The 15,592-nt window shown below is 48.0% G+C and overlaps 2 protein-coding genes across 8 annotated transcripts in view; one reads left to right on the forward strand and one right to left on the reverse strand.

Annotated features, from left to right (window-relative positions):
- CACNA2D4 (calcium voltage-gated channel auxiliary subunit alpha2delta 4) overlaps positions 1-15,592 on the forward strand; it is a 1,002,329-nt gene that overhangs the window by 721,724 nt on the left and 265,013 nt on the right. The gene's annotated exons all lie outside the window — the stretch shown is intronic.
- LRTM2 (leucine rich repeat transmembrane protein 2) overlaps positions 1-15,592 on the reverse strand; it is a 69,213-nt gene that overhangs the window by 39,203 nt on the left and 14,418 nt on the right. The window contains exon 1 of one of the 2 annotated variants that reach the window (XM_085652207.1): positions 1,164-1,415. The exons of the other annotated variant lie outside the window; for it this stretch is intronic. The gene's annotated coding sequence lies outside the window, so the exon portion shown is untranslated. Of the gene's footprint in view, positions 1-1,163; positions 1,416-15,592 lie in introns of those variants that run through there. 2 annotated transcript variants of the gene reach the window in all.

The raw sequence follows: 15,592 nt of genomic DNA on the forward strand, positions 1-15,592 counted from the left end.
ATCAATAGGGCTTCAGGTGCAGTGGTACCGGTGTCCAGGGCGTCCTAATGATGGCAGTATTTTACAAACAAACGGAGATTAAGGGGGGCCATCTCCCCTGCTTGCACTAGCTCCCATGACCCCCTTGCTATGGTACTGCAGTTACACATTCAGATGTCTCCAGGCACATCCTAGCCTCGAAAATCATCCCCTTTGCACCCTTTTTATTTCTTCACAAAGGTAAGCCAGGGCTGTCTACAACAGGCAAATGTGGCAACCAAACTTCAAAGCACCCCATAGCAACCGAGTCCATCCCTGTCTGTGCACGAGGCGCAGATCTAGCGCGGCCTTAGGCGGCTGCTCATACCAAATGACGCCATGACTGTTGCTTCCTGATGCAGAGACTCGTGTGCACGACTGTGATGTCATCATCGGGCGACTGTCCTAGGTGGGTCTCCAGGGTCATCCCTTAGGCGGCGACATATCATTTCCCGCCCGCCTGCGGGGAGGCTGTAGAAACATGGACAAGCCCTGAAGGGCCAGGCCCAACAAGCATGAAATCATTTCCGGAAAGACGGCGGCGATGTTTCATGTGTTTTTAATGTCGAAATATGGGGCATCCGAATGCACGCCTGTCTCTGCTCTCTACAGTCTCGCGGGGCAGTGAAGCGTTGACACAACAACAATTATAACAGTGGTGTTAATTGTGCTTCCTTCAAGGTACCTAAAACCCAGAGGTAGAAGGCGTGCACACCTCGTGTCAAACAAAGCCCTCACGTGACGTGAAGCCGGCAGAAGAAGGCTCCGGCACGTGAGCTGCGAGGCCACAGGTGGAGATGAAGTCTGCTGGCTAAATTGTCAACTTGCTTCCCAGCACACTTCTGCCCCCAGCGATCATCAAACGGTGCTATCCTGTGCGAATCAATGTATCTCAGCTTCCCCGATGTATACTTTGGGAAGACTTAGGGACAAGTACCTTAACTGAACTGAGCTCCATATGAAAAGGGGCATTTAAAATGTACAGGTAGATGGCACACGTGCATGCGACCCACATTAGACTTCCGCCCACACGAAAGCCAGACTTCACCCAGCGCATCACCTCTCATAAAGGGTTAGACCCTTCGCCATCCCCCGAGGACATCCCTGGGAGCCCCCCGACCCCCGGATGCCCTCTCGACACTCACCCCCTCCATGCTCCCGGCCAGCTCTGGGAACAGCGCGCTGCCTGGCATCAGCCGCCCTTCTCCCCGCTCTGAGTCCCTGGCACGGCGGTTATCGAGCCATCCGATGCCGCAAGGGTTAAAAGAATGAGGCAGGCAGACCGTTTCTTCTCATTTTTAGCTCAGATCTGCAATCCAGTGGCAAGTCTGGCGGCGATGGAGAAAGTAGCGACGTATCCAAGTTCGGAGGCTGCAGCCGCCGCGCTTCAGGGGTCCTGGCCCCCCGAATCCCAGCGCCGCGCAGCTCATTAGAGAAGGGGTGACCTACATTAGGAAGCAGATAATGGCGACAGCTTTAGACACGGAGCTCGCTGAAATAAATTAACACTCACTCACGCGCGCACACGCGGACGAGACAGAACATTCCATCTTCGCCACCCAGTTTCGTACGGACGATACCAGAAAGTATCTGCGTGGGGGCGGTGGGGGTGTGAGCGGAACGACACAGGAAGTAGGGGTAGAAAAGCGACTTAGTGTAGGTGTACACGTGTGCATATGCAGGCAAATATGTGACAAAAACAGTGCACGGCACACTGGCGCAACTCAAAACGATGGGGTCTCCGTGCAGAATGTGGAATGTGGTGAGGGGCCACTCAGACCCCCCCCCCTCCCACCCCCCCACCCACAATATATTGTAGATACCCACAGGCCTTTAGTTAGTAAGAGGGCCCTTGAAGGGTGCTGCAAGGGCCTGCCTTAGACCCCGTCCACGACCTCAAGCTGTGCCCCGCATTTTTTCTACTCCTGTCTGTTGGTCTCGCCAGTGCACCCCCATATTCAACTATTCGGTAGCATCACAAACCTTGGCCCGTCTGGCCTCTACCTTACTCGTGTACCTCACTACCCGACTCTAGAGACTCTGGTCCTGTTACAAGTTGATTGTCTTAAACTGTCCCACAGGTGAACCCGTTTACTCACAGGTCGGAATTACGAATTGGTAGGTATTTAACACCTCCAATAAATATCGGGGGTGTTAACTACCTCAACTTGATCGGAAGTGTTAAATTCATCAACTTTATCAGAGGAGTTAAATACCTCAACCTTCGTCAAAGTTCATTTAACAGGGGAAAAGCATACGGTATTTACCGTATCATGTGGATTTTGGGGGCATATTATCAAGCCAGGCGATAAAATTATCTCCGCTTTAGCGGCAGAAAACTGCCGCTAAAACGGCGATAATGGGCTTGATAATAGGCTCTATGGAATTCCAATTGAAGCCCATGTTGAATGTGAAGGACATCTAACATGGACTTCAATTGGAATTCCATAGAGCATATTATCAAGCCCATTATCGCCATTTTAGCGGCAGTTTTCTGCCACTAAAGAGGAGATAATTTTATCGCCTGGCTTGATAATATGCCCCGTGGTGCGTTAATCACCAAAATCTGCATGCTATCCCCACCGACACACAAAAGGTGTTATTTATCTCACACGATATATCGTGTACCCTCATGTATCATTATCAGGTATGATAGACAGCAGCTACACTCCTCATCAGGGGCTAACTATGCAATTGACAAATATCTAAAATAAATACTTTAAATTGTATATTTATTTGAAAGTTTGATATAGCGCAAACGTGACCCAGGTGGGTATCAGATCGCTTTACAATTTGCATAGGTATTACAAGACTATGCATAAAACAACAAGATAGTCGTGCAACATAGTTACGTTAGGGGGGATACAGACCATGGAGAAGAATGTTCGATAATATTCGCTACATAAGTGAGCATGGCAAGCGAATGCTGGGATTCAAAGGTGTCCAGCCATCAAACAGTCAATCAGGTGGCATTCAATGAGCAGTGGGCCAGAGCTGTTTTATGGCAAGAGCTTAGCCATTAGGGTTTTTTTTACTTCCTTTTTGAAAGTAGTCGTGGACGAATTTCGTAGCGCGCTGCGCGCGCTACGAAATTCGTTTTATTTATTTAATTGTTTACTTACCTGCAATTATCCATATTCCGGTTTTTAGAACCCCCCACCCTGCCCCTCCCCCGCCCCGCCTTACCGCCCCACGGAACTCCCTCCATGGGCCGCGGCTGCATGCAGGCTTTCTTTAGCTATATTCTAGCCTCATATGGCAGCCAGGTTAGGGATTTGAGGCCTGGGGAGATGAGCTTGTTTCTTTTTGAACCAGTGACCAGTCTAGCTGCTGCATTAATGGACGCTTTTAGTGGGGCCAAGTTATGTTTGGGAAGTCCACAGAGCGTGGATTTACCATAGTCTAGACTAGGCAGTACCAGAGCTTGCACTGCCTACTTGAAGTCCTCTTGTGGAAGGAAAGGTTTTAGGTTCCTTAATGTGTTCATCTGATGTTTAGTTCCCTTGCTTAAGTTGCTAATATGGGTCTGCATGCTCAAGTGCTTATCAAGTGTGATTCAGAGGGATTTCACAGAGTCGATAGTGCGAGGAGTGCAATTGAAAGCCGTTATCAGCCAGTGGTAAATCTTGGGGGTGTGATTAGGCGGAGCGATGAGAAGGAATTCCGTTTTGGAGGTGCTGAGCATGAGGTGGTTGTCAGTTAGCCAGTTTTGAGTATCCAAAAGGCTAGAGTTGATTGAGATGAAGTCTTCAGGGGAGGGGATTTTCAGATAAAGTTTATTTTCATCCGCATACTTATGGAAGAGAATGTTCGCAGAGTTCAGAGCATTTGTCAAAGGTTCTAGGAATAAATTGAAAAGTATCAGTGATACTGCCGACCCCTGTGGAACGCCCATGGAAACTTGGGAGGGCTGGGATAGCGATTGCTTTATCTTGACTTTTTGTGATCTATTATGGAGGAAGGAAGTAAACCATTGCAATACCGGACCTGGAGAGCCCATCCTGTGTTCAAGGATGGATAAGAGATTGTCGTGGTTAACAGTGTCAAAAGCTGTAGAATGGTCAAGGAGAATCAGGACGCATGCTTTGTTGTAGTCTAGCGTTATCGACATGTCATCCATAATGTGAGTGAGAGCAGATTCCGCGCTGATGTTTTGAGATACGGATTGATGCTGTTCAAGAAGTTGGAAATAATCCATGTGTGCAAAAAGTTACATCTGCACACATTTTTCCAGCAGTTTAGCCAGTGTGGGTATGGTGGATATAGGCCGGAAGTTAATGAGATCAGATCTGTCTGCATTAGGTTTTTTTAGAAATTCGGGAGATCTGCGCTACTTTTTAGCAGTCGGGGATCGTGCCTTGCGATAACGAGATGTTGACAGTCTTTGTCCATAGGGGGGAGGATGGAATCCTTGATGTCTTTGAAGATGGGTGGTGATAGCGGGTCGGTGAAATGATTAGCTGGATATAGGCCGGAAGTTAATGAGATCAGATCTGTCTGCATTAGGTTTTTTAGAAATTTGGGAGATCTGCGCTAGTTTTTAGCAGTCAGGGATCGTCCCTTGCAATAACAAGATGTTGACAATCTTTCTCCATAAGGGTAGGATGGAATCCTTGATGTCTTTGAAGATGGGTGGTGGTAGCGGGTCGGTGAAATGATTAGATGGGTTGATCACCCTCAGAGTGTTGTAAATATTTCTTTCACTGAGGGAAGTAAAGGAGATCCAAGAGGCTTTGTTTTTGGTGCTGATACTGGAGGGATTGAGCTGCTCACGGTGAGCTGGAGTAGCCCTCCCTGCTAATGGAGAATAGCCCTCTTTGTTTCCAGGTCGATACTGATGCTTTTTGTTTTCTCAGTGAAGAAGGCCGTCACCAAGGTCAGAGCTGCCGGGTGTCTTACTCAATTGTTGTTTAATAATTTCAAACAGTTTCTTGGGGCGGTTTTAGGCTTGATTGAGTCAGGTTCTGAAGAAGTCAGCCTTTGCATTTCTGATTTTGTTGTTATAAGTGTTCCTGACCGATCCAAAGTGGATTCGATGTTCAGTGGAGTGTACTGATCTCCAGGTTCTTTCTGCTAACCTTAGATTGCGGCGTTCGGAGTTTAGGTTGTCGTTGAACCAAGGTTTAGAGATTTTGAGGGAGGCACTTTTTTGTTGTAGAGGGTGGTATTATAGAAATCCGTGAGGACATGCACATGAGACATGTCCAATGTCAAGGCCTTTCTACAGTGGGTTGCTAGATCCATAGAGTTAATATTCCTAAGGTTCCTTTTCCATTGCTTCGTTTTCTTGGGTTGGACCCTCTTCGGTGACACCTCATTGTTAATTAGGAAGAAGATGTAGTAATGGTCAGACCAATCAGAAGGGATAGTAGAATCTATTGAGATGCTTTTTCCTTTGGAGATGATGTGGTCCAGAGTTTCGCCCTTGTTGTAGTTTCGCAATATTGCGTCAGCTCGTGCTCCAATAGGGAGGTTTTTAGACAGATTACAGCTTGATCATTTGGGTTCGACCAGTGAAGGTTGAAATCTCCCAGGAATATTTGGGAAATTATTGGAGGAGATAATTTCCATTAATTGTTCCATGAAGGAAAGATTGTCTCCAGGGGGGTGGTAGAATGTGTGTAATTTGCATACTAGGCGGTGAGTGCTGGAGATGTTGATGCTTAGGTACTCATTGTAGGTTGGGGGGGTTCAGAATATGAGACCGAGAGTGTATTTCGATGTATGCAGGCTAAACCTCCACCCTCTTTTATAAATCTGTATAATCGAATTATGTCATGGCTAGGTGGGACTCGAAGGTCAAGGATAGGGGTGGACGAGCCTTTTAGCCAGATTTCCGTGAGGATGATGATATCAAGCTCATTGTTTTGAATGAGGTCAAAGATGTCGGCTGCATGTTTACTCGCTGATCTGCAATTGAGTTGTACGCATTTCAATTGGAGAGGTGTGTGGGTAGTCAGAGTCTGCATGATGTTCACTCGTTTGAGGTTGTCATTGTTTATAACTCTGAGGTTGTGAGAGGGTTCCCTTTTCGGTTGACATGGATGGCTTGGATTAAGTCCATAGGGCCCCTGCATGATTCCAGAGGCGTCTTGTCAGTAGTTAGTGGGAGGGCATAAGAGAGAAGAAGATCATCAATATCATTGTTTGACAGCTCAGTCTTTATTCTTCTGGGGAAGAAGGGGGCATTGTGGGGTAAAGTTTTTGAGGTAAGGTGAGAGGGACGCATGCCTGAGACAGGACTGTGCTCGTGAAGCTTAAGGGTGGGTTCCCTAGTGCACATAGTGTTCTGAGCAGAGGGAGATGATCGATAGAGAGGGCTTTTAGAGCACCAAATTCAGCAGTGAGCAGGCGCTGGTGGAGAGACACCTCTTCAAGGCGTGCAGGCAAGTCTGACTGTTGGCCAAAGGATAGTGGTTGCACGGATATTTCCGCCAGAGATGTGGTATCTCTGGGGAGGTCTGGAGGGTCAAAGGCGGTCATGGAGCGGTCAGGGGGAGCCAGTGACTAAATGATGTCTTGTGAAGTACCAGTTTGCGTGGCGAGAGGATAGGGTAGGGGTGGTGGGGTGAGCTAGAAGTAAAGGATCGGAGGTGGGAGAAGGGTGGTGGGACGGAGTGGATTGGGTAGAATCCGTGTAGGGTAAGAGCCTAGACTCAGGTTGAGATGGTTGTGTGATTGGCGGTATCGTGCATAGGAGATCACCTGGAGAGAGAAAGGGCGGTGGGGCGTGAGGGGGTGACCTGCCAATGGGATCAAGGTGTGACCGCTTAGTTATCAGTGAGGTATATGTCGATGTAGAGCCATTAGTCATCTGAATCGATGGTCAAATGGAGCGTGAGGGGTCTGGTGAGACTAACTCAGGGGATTAAGAGGATCCGATATCACATAGGGGGAGAGGAGGCTTATGAGGGGTTGAGGACCTCCCAGGTGCAGTGGTGGGCATGAGAGTAAAATTGTGTGTTGTAGGATGGATTAGGCCGGGAAGATTGGCCTTGGAGATCACCGCTTTTTTTGAGAGTAGAGAAGATATTATCCATCCTAGCTAAGTTGTCATTGGAGGCTTGAATTAGCATAATGCCGTTGTTGTAGAGGGTGATGGTTGCATATATGTGTTCAAGCATGTGGCACCTGCTTGTGCATGCACATTTATGTGTGTGTGCATTTTTATATGTGATGTCTTGAGCTCAAGACGCTCCACCGGTTCCCCATTCAAAAGAGATGGCGATTCAAGATGCTGATCCACGGCTACAAAGCCCTCCACGATCAAGGACCAGCGTGCATAAACCAACGCAGGAACCTCCACCAACCTACCAGACCCCTGCGCTCTGCTTCCCCCTCCCTCGCTTCTCCTCCAGCACCTGCCGATGTGGAGGATACTCCTTCGCTTACCTCGCGACTAAGTCTTGGAATAGCCTCCCCCTTCACTTCTGGACCTCACCCCGTCTTTCAGAGTTCCGGAAGGGATTCAAGACCTGGCTTTTCAACGGCACCTCTCGAAGCAGCAGCCCTCAGCTCCTGGATACCCTCATGGGTAATTAGCCGCACTTTACACATTTCTATTTGATTGATTGATTGAGAGCCATCTGTGCGTGCAGTGTTGTACAAGAATATGTGGGTGTGGGTATGTGAAATGTATTACTAGGGGCCTGATAATGATTTCACGCGTTGTATATCGCCAACTGATAAATGACCTTACCATGGGTTACATTATTTATTGTGTGTGATAAATAACACCTAGTATGACTTTATGTTTAACACAGTAATCACCATATGTTTTCCCCATTGAATTTCAGCCAGCTTGACATGGTGAAATTTAACGAATGTTGGATTATTTAACACATCTGATAAGCATTGGATGTGTTAAATAAACGCAAACTAGTAATTCCATTCCGTGCGTAAACGGGTTTACGCATGAGACTTAATTTGAAAAGCCACTCACAATTAGGACCTATGTATATTTGTGAAGCGTTAAAAACATAAATAAGGAGTCTGCCCACTTCGTGCCCACTCTTTTCCCACACGTTCTGCATGGTCTTTAGGGTGGTCGCTGCTTACTCAGTACTATTGAGACGTGTGTGAATTACGCATTAGCAAAGTCTTGCACCAGTGCATATTGTCATGAGATAGATCAGTAGCAGAACATTGCACTAATGCATAGTGTCATGAGGTAGAGCAGTCATAGGGTCTTGCACTGGTGCATATTGTCCTGAGGTAGAGCAGTAACAGGTCTTGCGCAGGTGTATTTTTTCATGAGGTAGAGTATTAGCAGAATCCTGCACCGGTGCATATTGTTATGAGGTATAGCATTTGCATGGTTGTGCAACCATGCCTACTGTCATGAGTTAGACCAGTCTCAGGGTCTTGCACTGGTGCAGATTGTCATGACATACAGCATTGGCAGGATCATGCACTGGTGCATATTGTCCTGTGGTAGAGCAGTAGCAAGGCCTTGCACCGGTGCGTATTTTCAAGACATACAGCATTGGCAGGATCGTGCACTGGTGCATATTGTCCTGCGGTAGAGCAGTAGCAGGGTCTTTCACCAGTGCATATTGTTCTGAGGTAGAGCAGTCGCAGAGTCTTGCACTGGTGTATATTGTCATGAGGTAGAGCAGTAGCAGGTTCTTACCCTGGTGCATACTGTCATGACGTACAGCATTAGTAGGGTCGTGCAGTGGTGCATATTGTCCTAAGGTAGAGCAGTAGCAGGATCTTTCACCTGTGCATAGTGTCATGAGGTAGAGCAGCAGCAGGATCTTGAACCAGTGCATATTGGTATGAGGTAGAGCAGTAATAGGGTTTTGCACCTGTTGATATTGTCATGAGGTAGAGCAGTAATAGGGTTTTGCACTGGTGCATATTGTCATGACATACAGCATTAGCAGGATCTTTCACCTGTGCATAGTGTCATGAGGTAGAGAAGCAGTGGGGTCTTGCAGTGGTGCATATTTTCATGAGGCAGAGCAGTAGACCGTGAACCTGTGCATAGAGTATTGACGTAGAGCAGTAGCAAGCTCTTGCACCAGTGCATATTGTCATGAGGTAGGGCAGTTGCAGGGTCTTTCAAGAGTGCATATGGGTAGGAGGTAGAGCAGTCACAGGGTCTTACACCGATGCGTATTGTCCTGAGGTAGAGCAGTCGCAGGGTCTTACACCGATGCGTGTTGTCCTGAGGTAGAGCATTAGCCTGGTCTTGCACTGGTGCATATTAACATAACATACAACATTAGCAAGATTGTGCATTGGTGCACAGTGTCATGAGGTAGAGCAGTAGCAGGATCTTGTACCGGTGCATACTGTCATGACGTACAGCATTATTAGCAGGATCTTGCACTGGTGCATACTGTCATGAGGTAGAGCAGTCGCAGGATAGTGCACCAGTGCATAGTGTCATGAGGTACAGCAGTCGCAGGATAGTACACCGGTGCATAGTGTCATGAGGTAGAGAAGTAGCAGGATCTTTCACCAGTGCATAGTGTGATGAGGTAGAGCCGTAGCAGGATCTTGCACCAGTGCATACTATCATGAGGTACAGCATTACTAGCAGGATTGTGCACCGGTGCAAACTGTCATGAGGTACAGCAGTCGCAGGAAAGTGCACTGGTACATAGTGTCATGAGGTAGAGCAGTCGCAGGAAAGTGCACTGGTACATAGTGTCATGAGGTAGAGCAGTAGCAGGATCTTGCACCAGTGCATACTGTCATGACGTACAGCATTATTAGCACAATCGTGCACCGGCGCACAGTGTCATGAGGTAGAGCAATAGCAGGATCGTGCACTGGTGCATACTGTCATGAGGTACAGCATTATTAGCAGGATCGTGCACCGGTGCATACTGTCTTGAGGTAGAGCAGTCGCAGGATAGTGCACCGGTGCATAGTGTCATGAGGTAGAGCAGTAGCAGGATCTTGCACCAGTGCATACTGTCATGAGGTAGAGCAGTCGCAGGATAGTGCACCGGTGCATAGTGTCATGAGGTAGAGCAGTAGCAGGATCTTGCACCAGTGCATACTGTCATGAGGTACAGCATTATTAGCAGGATCGTGCACCGGTGCATACTGTCTTGAGGTAGAGCAGTCGCAGGATAGTGCACCGGTGCATAGTGTCATGAGGTAGAGCTGTAGCAGGATCTTCAGGATCTTGCACCAGTGCATACTGTCATGAGGTACAGCATTATTAGCAGGATCGTGCACCGGTGCATAGTGTCATGAGGTACAGCATTATTAGCAGGATCGTGCACCGGTGCATAGTGTCATGAGGTAGAGCAGTAGCAGGATCTTGCACTGGTGCATAGTGTCATGAGGTAGAGCAGTAGCAGGATCTTGCACCAGTGCATACTGTCATGAGGTAGAGCATTATTAGCAGGATCGTGCACTGGTGCATACTGTCATGAGGTAGAGCAGTCGCAGGATAGTGCACTGGTGCATAGTGTCATGAGGTAGAGCAGTAGCAGGATCTTGCACCAGTGCATACTGTCATGAGGTACAGCATTATTAGCAGGATTGTGCACCGGTGCATACTGTCTTGAGGTAGAGCAGTCGCAGGATAGTGCACCGGTGCATAGTGTTGTGAGGTAGAGCTGTAGCAAGATCTTCAGGATCTTGCACCAGTGCATACTGTCATGAGGTACAGCATTATTAGCAGGATCGTGCACTGGTGCATAGTGTCATGAGGTACAGCATTATTAGCAGGATCGTGCACCGGTGCATAGTGTCATGAGGTAGAGCAGTAGCAGGATCTTGCACCGGTGCATAGTGTCATGAGGTAGAGCAGTAGCAGGATCTTGCACCGGTGCATAGTGTCATAAGGTAGAGCAGTAGCAGGATCTTGCACTGGTGCATAGTGTCATGAGGTAGAGCAGTAGCAGGATCGTGCACTGGTGCATAGTGTCATGAGGTACAGCATTATTAGCAGGATCGTGCACCGGTGCATAGTGTCATGAGGTAGAGCAGTAGCAGGATCTTGCACCGGTGCATAGTGTCATGAGGTAGAGCAGTAGCAGGATCTTGCACCGGTGCATAGTGTCATAAGGTAGAGCAGTAGCAGGATCTTGCACTGGTGCATAGTGTCATGAGGTAGAGCAGTAGCAGGATCGTGCACTGGTGCATAGTGTCATGACGTTCAGCATTATTAGCAGGATCGTGCACTGGTGCATATTGTCCTGAGGTAGAGCAGTAGCAGGATCTTGCACAGGTGCATACTGTCATGACATACAGCATTATTAGTAGGGTCGTGCACTGGTGCATAGTGTCATGAGGTACAGCATTATTAGTAGGGTCGTGCACTGGTGCATAGTGTCATGAGGTACAGCATTATTAGTAGGGTCGTGCACTGGTGCATAGTGTCATGAGGTACAGCATTATTAGTAGGGTCGTGCACCGGTGCATAGTGTCATGAGGTACAGCATTATTAGTAGGGTCGTGCACTGGTGCATAGTGTCATGAGGTACAGCATTATTAGTAGGGTCATGCACTGGTGCATAGTGTCATGAGGTACAGCATTATTAGTAGGGTCGTGCACCGGTGCATAGTGTCATGAGGTACAGCATTATTAGTAGGGTCGTGCACTGGTGCATAGTGTCATGAGGTAGAGCAGTAGCAGGATCTTGCACTGGTGCATAGTGTCATGAGGTAGAGCAGTAGCAGGATCTTGCACAGGTGCATACTGTCATGACGTACAGCATTATTAGTAGGGTCGTGCACCGGTGCATATTGTCATGAGTCGAGCAGAAGCAGGGTCTTTCATCAGTGCATACTGTCATGACGTACAGCGTTATTAGTAGGGTCGTGCACTGGTGCATATTGTCATGAGTCGAGCAGAAGCAGGATCTTGCACTGGTGCATAGTGTCATGAGGTACAGCATTATTAGTAGGGTCGTGCACCGGTGCATAGTGTCATGAGGTACAGCATTATTAGTAGGGTCGTGCACTGGTGCATAGTGTCATGAGGTACAGCATTATTAGTAGGGTCGTGCACTGGTGCATAGTGTCATGAGGTACAGCATTATTAGTAGGGTCGTGCACCGGTGCATAGTGTCATGAGGTACAGCATTATTAGTAGGGTCGTGCACCGGTGCATAGTGTCATGAGGTACAGCATTATTAGTAGGGTCGTGCACCGGTGCATAGTGTCATGAGGTACAGCATTATTAGTAGGGTCGTGCACTGGTGCATAGTGTCATGAGGTACAGCATTATTAGTAGGGTCGTGCACCGGTGCATAGTGTCATGAGGTACAGCATTATTAGTAGGGTCGTGCACTGGTGCATATTGTCATGAGTCGAGCAGAAGCAGGATCTTGCACTGGTGTATAGTGTCATGAGGTACAGCATTATTAGTAGGGTCGTGCACCGGTGCATAGTGTCATGAGGTACAGCATTATTAGTAGGGTCGTGCACTGGTGCATAGTGTCATGAGGTACAGCATTATTAGTAGGGTCGTGCACCGGTGCATAGTGTCATGAGGTACAGCATTATTAGTAGGGTCGTGCACTGGTGCATAGTGTCATGAGGTACAGCATTATTAGTAGGGTCGTGCACTGGTGCATAGTGTCATGAGGTACAGCATTATTAGTAGGGTCGTGCACCGGTGCATAGTGTCATGAGGTACAGCATTATTAGTAGGGTCGTGCACCGGTGCATAGTGTCATGAGGTACAGCATTATTAGTAGGGTCGTGCACCGGTGCATAGTGTCATGAGGTACAGCATTATTAGTAGGGTCGTGCACTGGTGCATATTGTCATGAGTCGAGCAGAAGCAGGATCTTTTGAACAAAACATAAGAGCTTCATAGTGAAAAAAGTAGCAACGAACATTGTTTTTGGACTATTCATTCAAAATGCCCCTCTATTCCCCTTTCTGATTTGAAATGTTTGCGCTGCTTGCTGTGTTTCGCACTGCATGTTTCACTCTGAAAACACTACTGCACATCATTTGCGTTTATATTTGTTAAAAGGCGAGTCCTCGGGCTCAAAGATGATCAGAATTGCTTGTAAAATTGTAACATTCTGTGGAATTATGTGGTAAAATATGGTTGTGATTTTTTGGGGCCCAATGAAAAAAATTCATCTGAGAGGACTGGTGAATTCAAACGTGTGAGACCATTGCATTGAGTTTCTTAACTATGGAACACATTGTTCATTGTTTGCTTGGACAATCAAGAACTGGCTGTTTGCATAAACAGCACCAGATGATGCTGACTGACGCAACGTCGAGATTTGCGTTGAGACAGAGTGAGAAAGTTGACAGGAGAAGCAGCTGAGCAGATGGAGAAGAGGAGGAGAATCCGAAGCATCTCTTTGATTACTTTTGAGTATTCCGTGCCCTCTGCAGGATGCAGCGATGGGCGTTTGACTCACAGCCCTAGTGGGCTCCGGGGCAATGTAAAGAGATCAGCCCCATCATATAGCAGATGGCGACCCAGCCCCGGCACCGAGGAGGGCGTTGGTGCTACTGACAGATAAAGGGTGTTTATTGTTACTCAACCCATAAGAGAAGGTTGCTGCGGGAGGGCTGCGGCTCAGGGCTAGGGCTCCTATCGCTTCCCTGCCTCATCAGCATAAGAGTACCCGGATGTTGCACGAGCGAAGGGCTGGCCAATTGAAATCCGAATCCCAATTTGCTCAATGACTGCACGGGGAGGATGAGAGAGCAGGATGCGGTGCAGGTTTAATTTCCTGCCCGGGGTTAATCCGACAGAAGCTCCGCGATTAATTTATCCTGTGATTTCATTCAAGGAATAGAAGGCATCGAAGGCGCGAGGCGCCTTCAGGGGGAGCAAGGAACGGCCCGGGGTTCTAGGAACTTGGGATTAGAGCCGCGCGCGTTGTGTTCCAGGGAAGGGGGCGGGGCGCCCAAGGAAGGGGGCGTCACTCCAACACATGACATGCCGTCCTTAGCATGACGTCTTGTATGTGTGGAGTCCAGCAATGTGTTGTGGATTGGGATCTGTCTTCATTATACAATTGCGGCTTCTTACTCATTCTTACTGAAAACTGCAGATATATTATCATCTGCTACATATGTACTCTTATATAATCTAATGTGCACTTTTCCTTGTATGTATCCCTTTTATTAATATTCCATTAAATTGTGATTGAGTACTACTGACACAGAATGTCCCACGCGGAGCAATATTCCGTTGGGCCTCGCTGCAGACCCGGGCAGTGTGTTGTTGCAGTGATGTGGGCCCGGGTATAGGGGGCAGTCAGGTGTGAGGGATGCCGCAGTGCCGTGAAATATTGTGCACCTCTCATTAGTTTCATTCTGCCTCCTTTATTACTCCTGCTTGTAGCTTTGACACATAACTGTGAGAGTAGACACCAGCGTGAGTGTGCTGTGGGCCAGCGGCGGGGGAACCTTGTGTTGTAAAGGGGTACGGTCTGCTCTACTGGTTAGTTACCTTGTATTACTTTACTGGCTGGGAACTAGCGCCCACATGTAGTTCATCCCACTGAGGTCACAAGAGTGCTGATCAGAACACTGAATACACAATCACACCCCCACCAGAGCACATCAGAGAGAACAACACACCCTCATCGGACAGAGCTCAGGCGCAGTGTGCCTGGACCTCACAGCAGGACTCCACCCTCCATAGGACAATATACCCTGCAGGGCGAAACATAAGATACTAGAGTAAAACTCACCCTAAATCCATCAGCTGCCCCTCTCAAGACTCCACACCCTTGAGTACATCAGAATTGGTGCTGTGCACACCAGTGCTCCCAGAAGACGCCAAGCCACAGTGGTAAGGCGCTCTGGCTGTTTGCAACAAACACCACAAACCACGATAACAGATACAACCAAGCATTTACACACCAGCAGCTTCAAACCACACACACGCTTCTGATGAACCAACTTCAACATGCAGAAGGCTACCACCATCTCCGATGAAATGTGCCCGGCCAGGGCGTGAAGGTGCCAGCAGCGCTGCTAGGCCAGACTAAACCGAAATACGTGCGCTACAAATCTGTATCATCAGAGATGGATGACTACACTCATTCACCAAGTAGTAATAGGCAACATGTACAAGAATCTACCCCTACTGGTATGCGGCTGTGTATGTAAGAGGCCACTTGCACACGTGACCTATGTCTGTGTTGTAAGCAAGAGACTCCCAGTGTGCATGTGTGTAAGAGGCTGTGTGCGCTTGTTGACAACATCTGGTATCATCACTGGATCACACCATACATATGTGCGCTACATAAGTGCCAAATAATGTCGATAACAATACAGCCACCTAAATATCTAAGGTTTCTCCTCTCTGTGTGCACGTGTGCGGCCTGTGTAAAAGTCTACATGTCTGCTTGTACACACAAAGGCATGTTTGTGTACTACAAGTGTGTGTGAAAGTGCACCACTGAAGCACGTTACGCACGGTACCGATTGAAGCACCTTTCAGCACCATGGACAAGGCTCGAGCCAGACTCTCTCCGAGCAGCCCCTGCTGTGTCAATCCACGCTGAGAGGGCTCGGGGGACAGGCCGCTTAGCGCCGGTGCTTACATAGCTCACAACACTGGTGCAGTATTTTATTTCTCTGTTGCAGTATTTATTTTATTCGTGCTGTGTACTTG

The sequence above is a fragment of the Triturus cristatus genome, chromosome 4_1, assembly GCF_964204655.1.
Source record: "Triturus cristatus chromosome 4_1, aTriCri1.1, whole genome shotgun sequence".
NCBI lineage: Eukaryota > Metazoa > Chordata > Amphibia > Caudata > Salamandridae > Triturus > Triturus cristatus.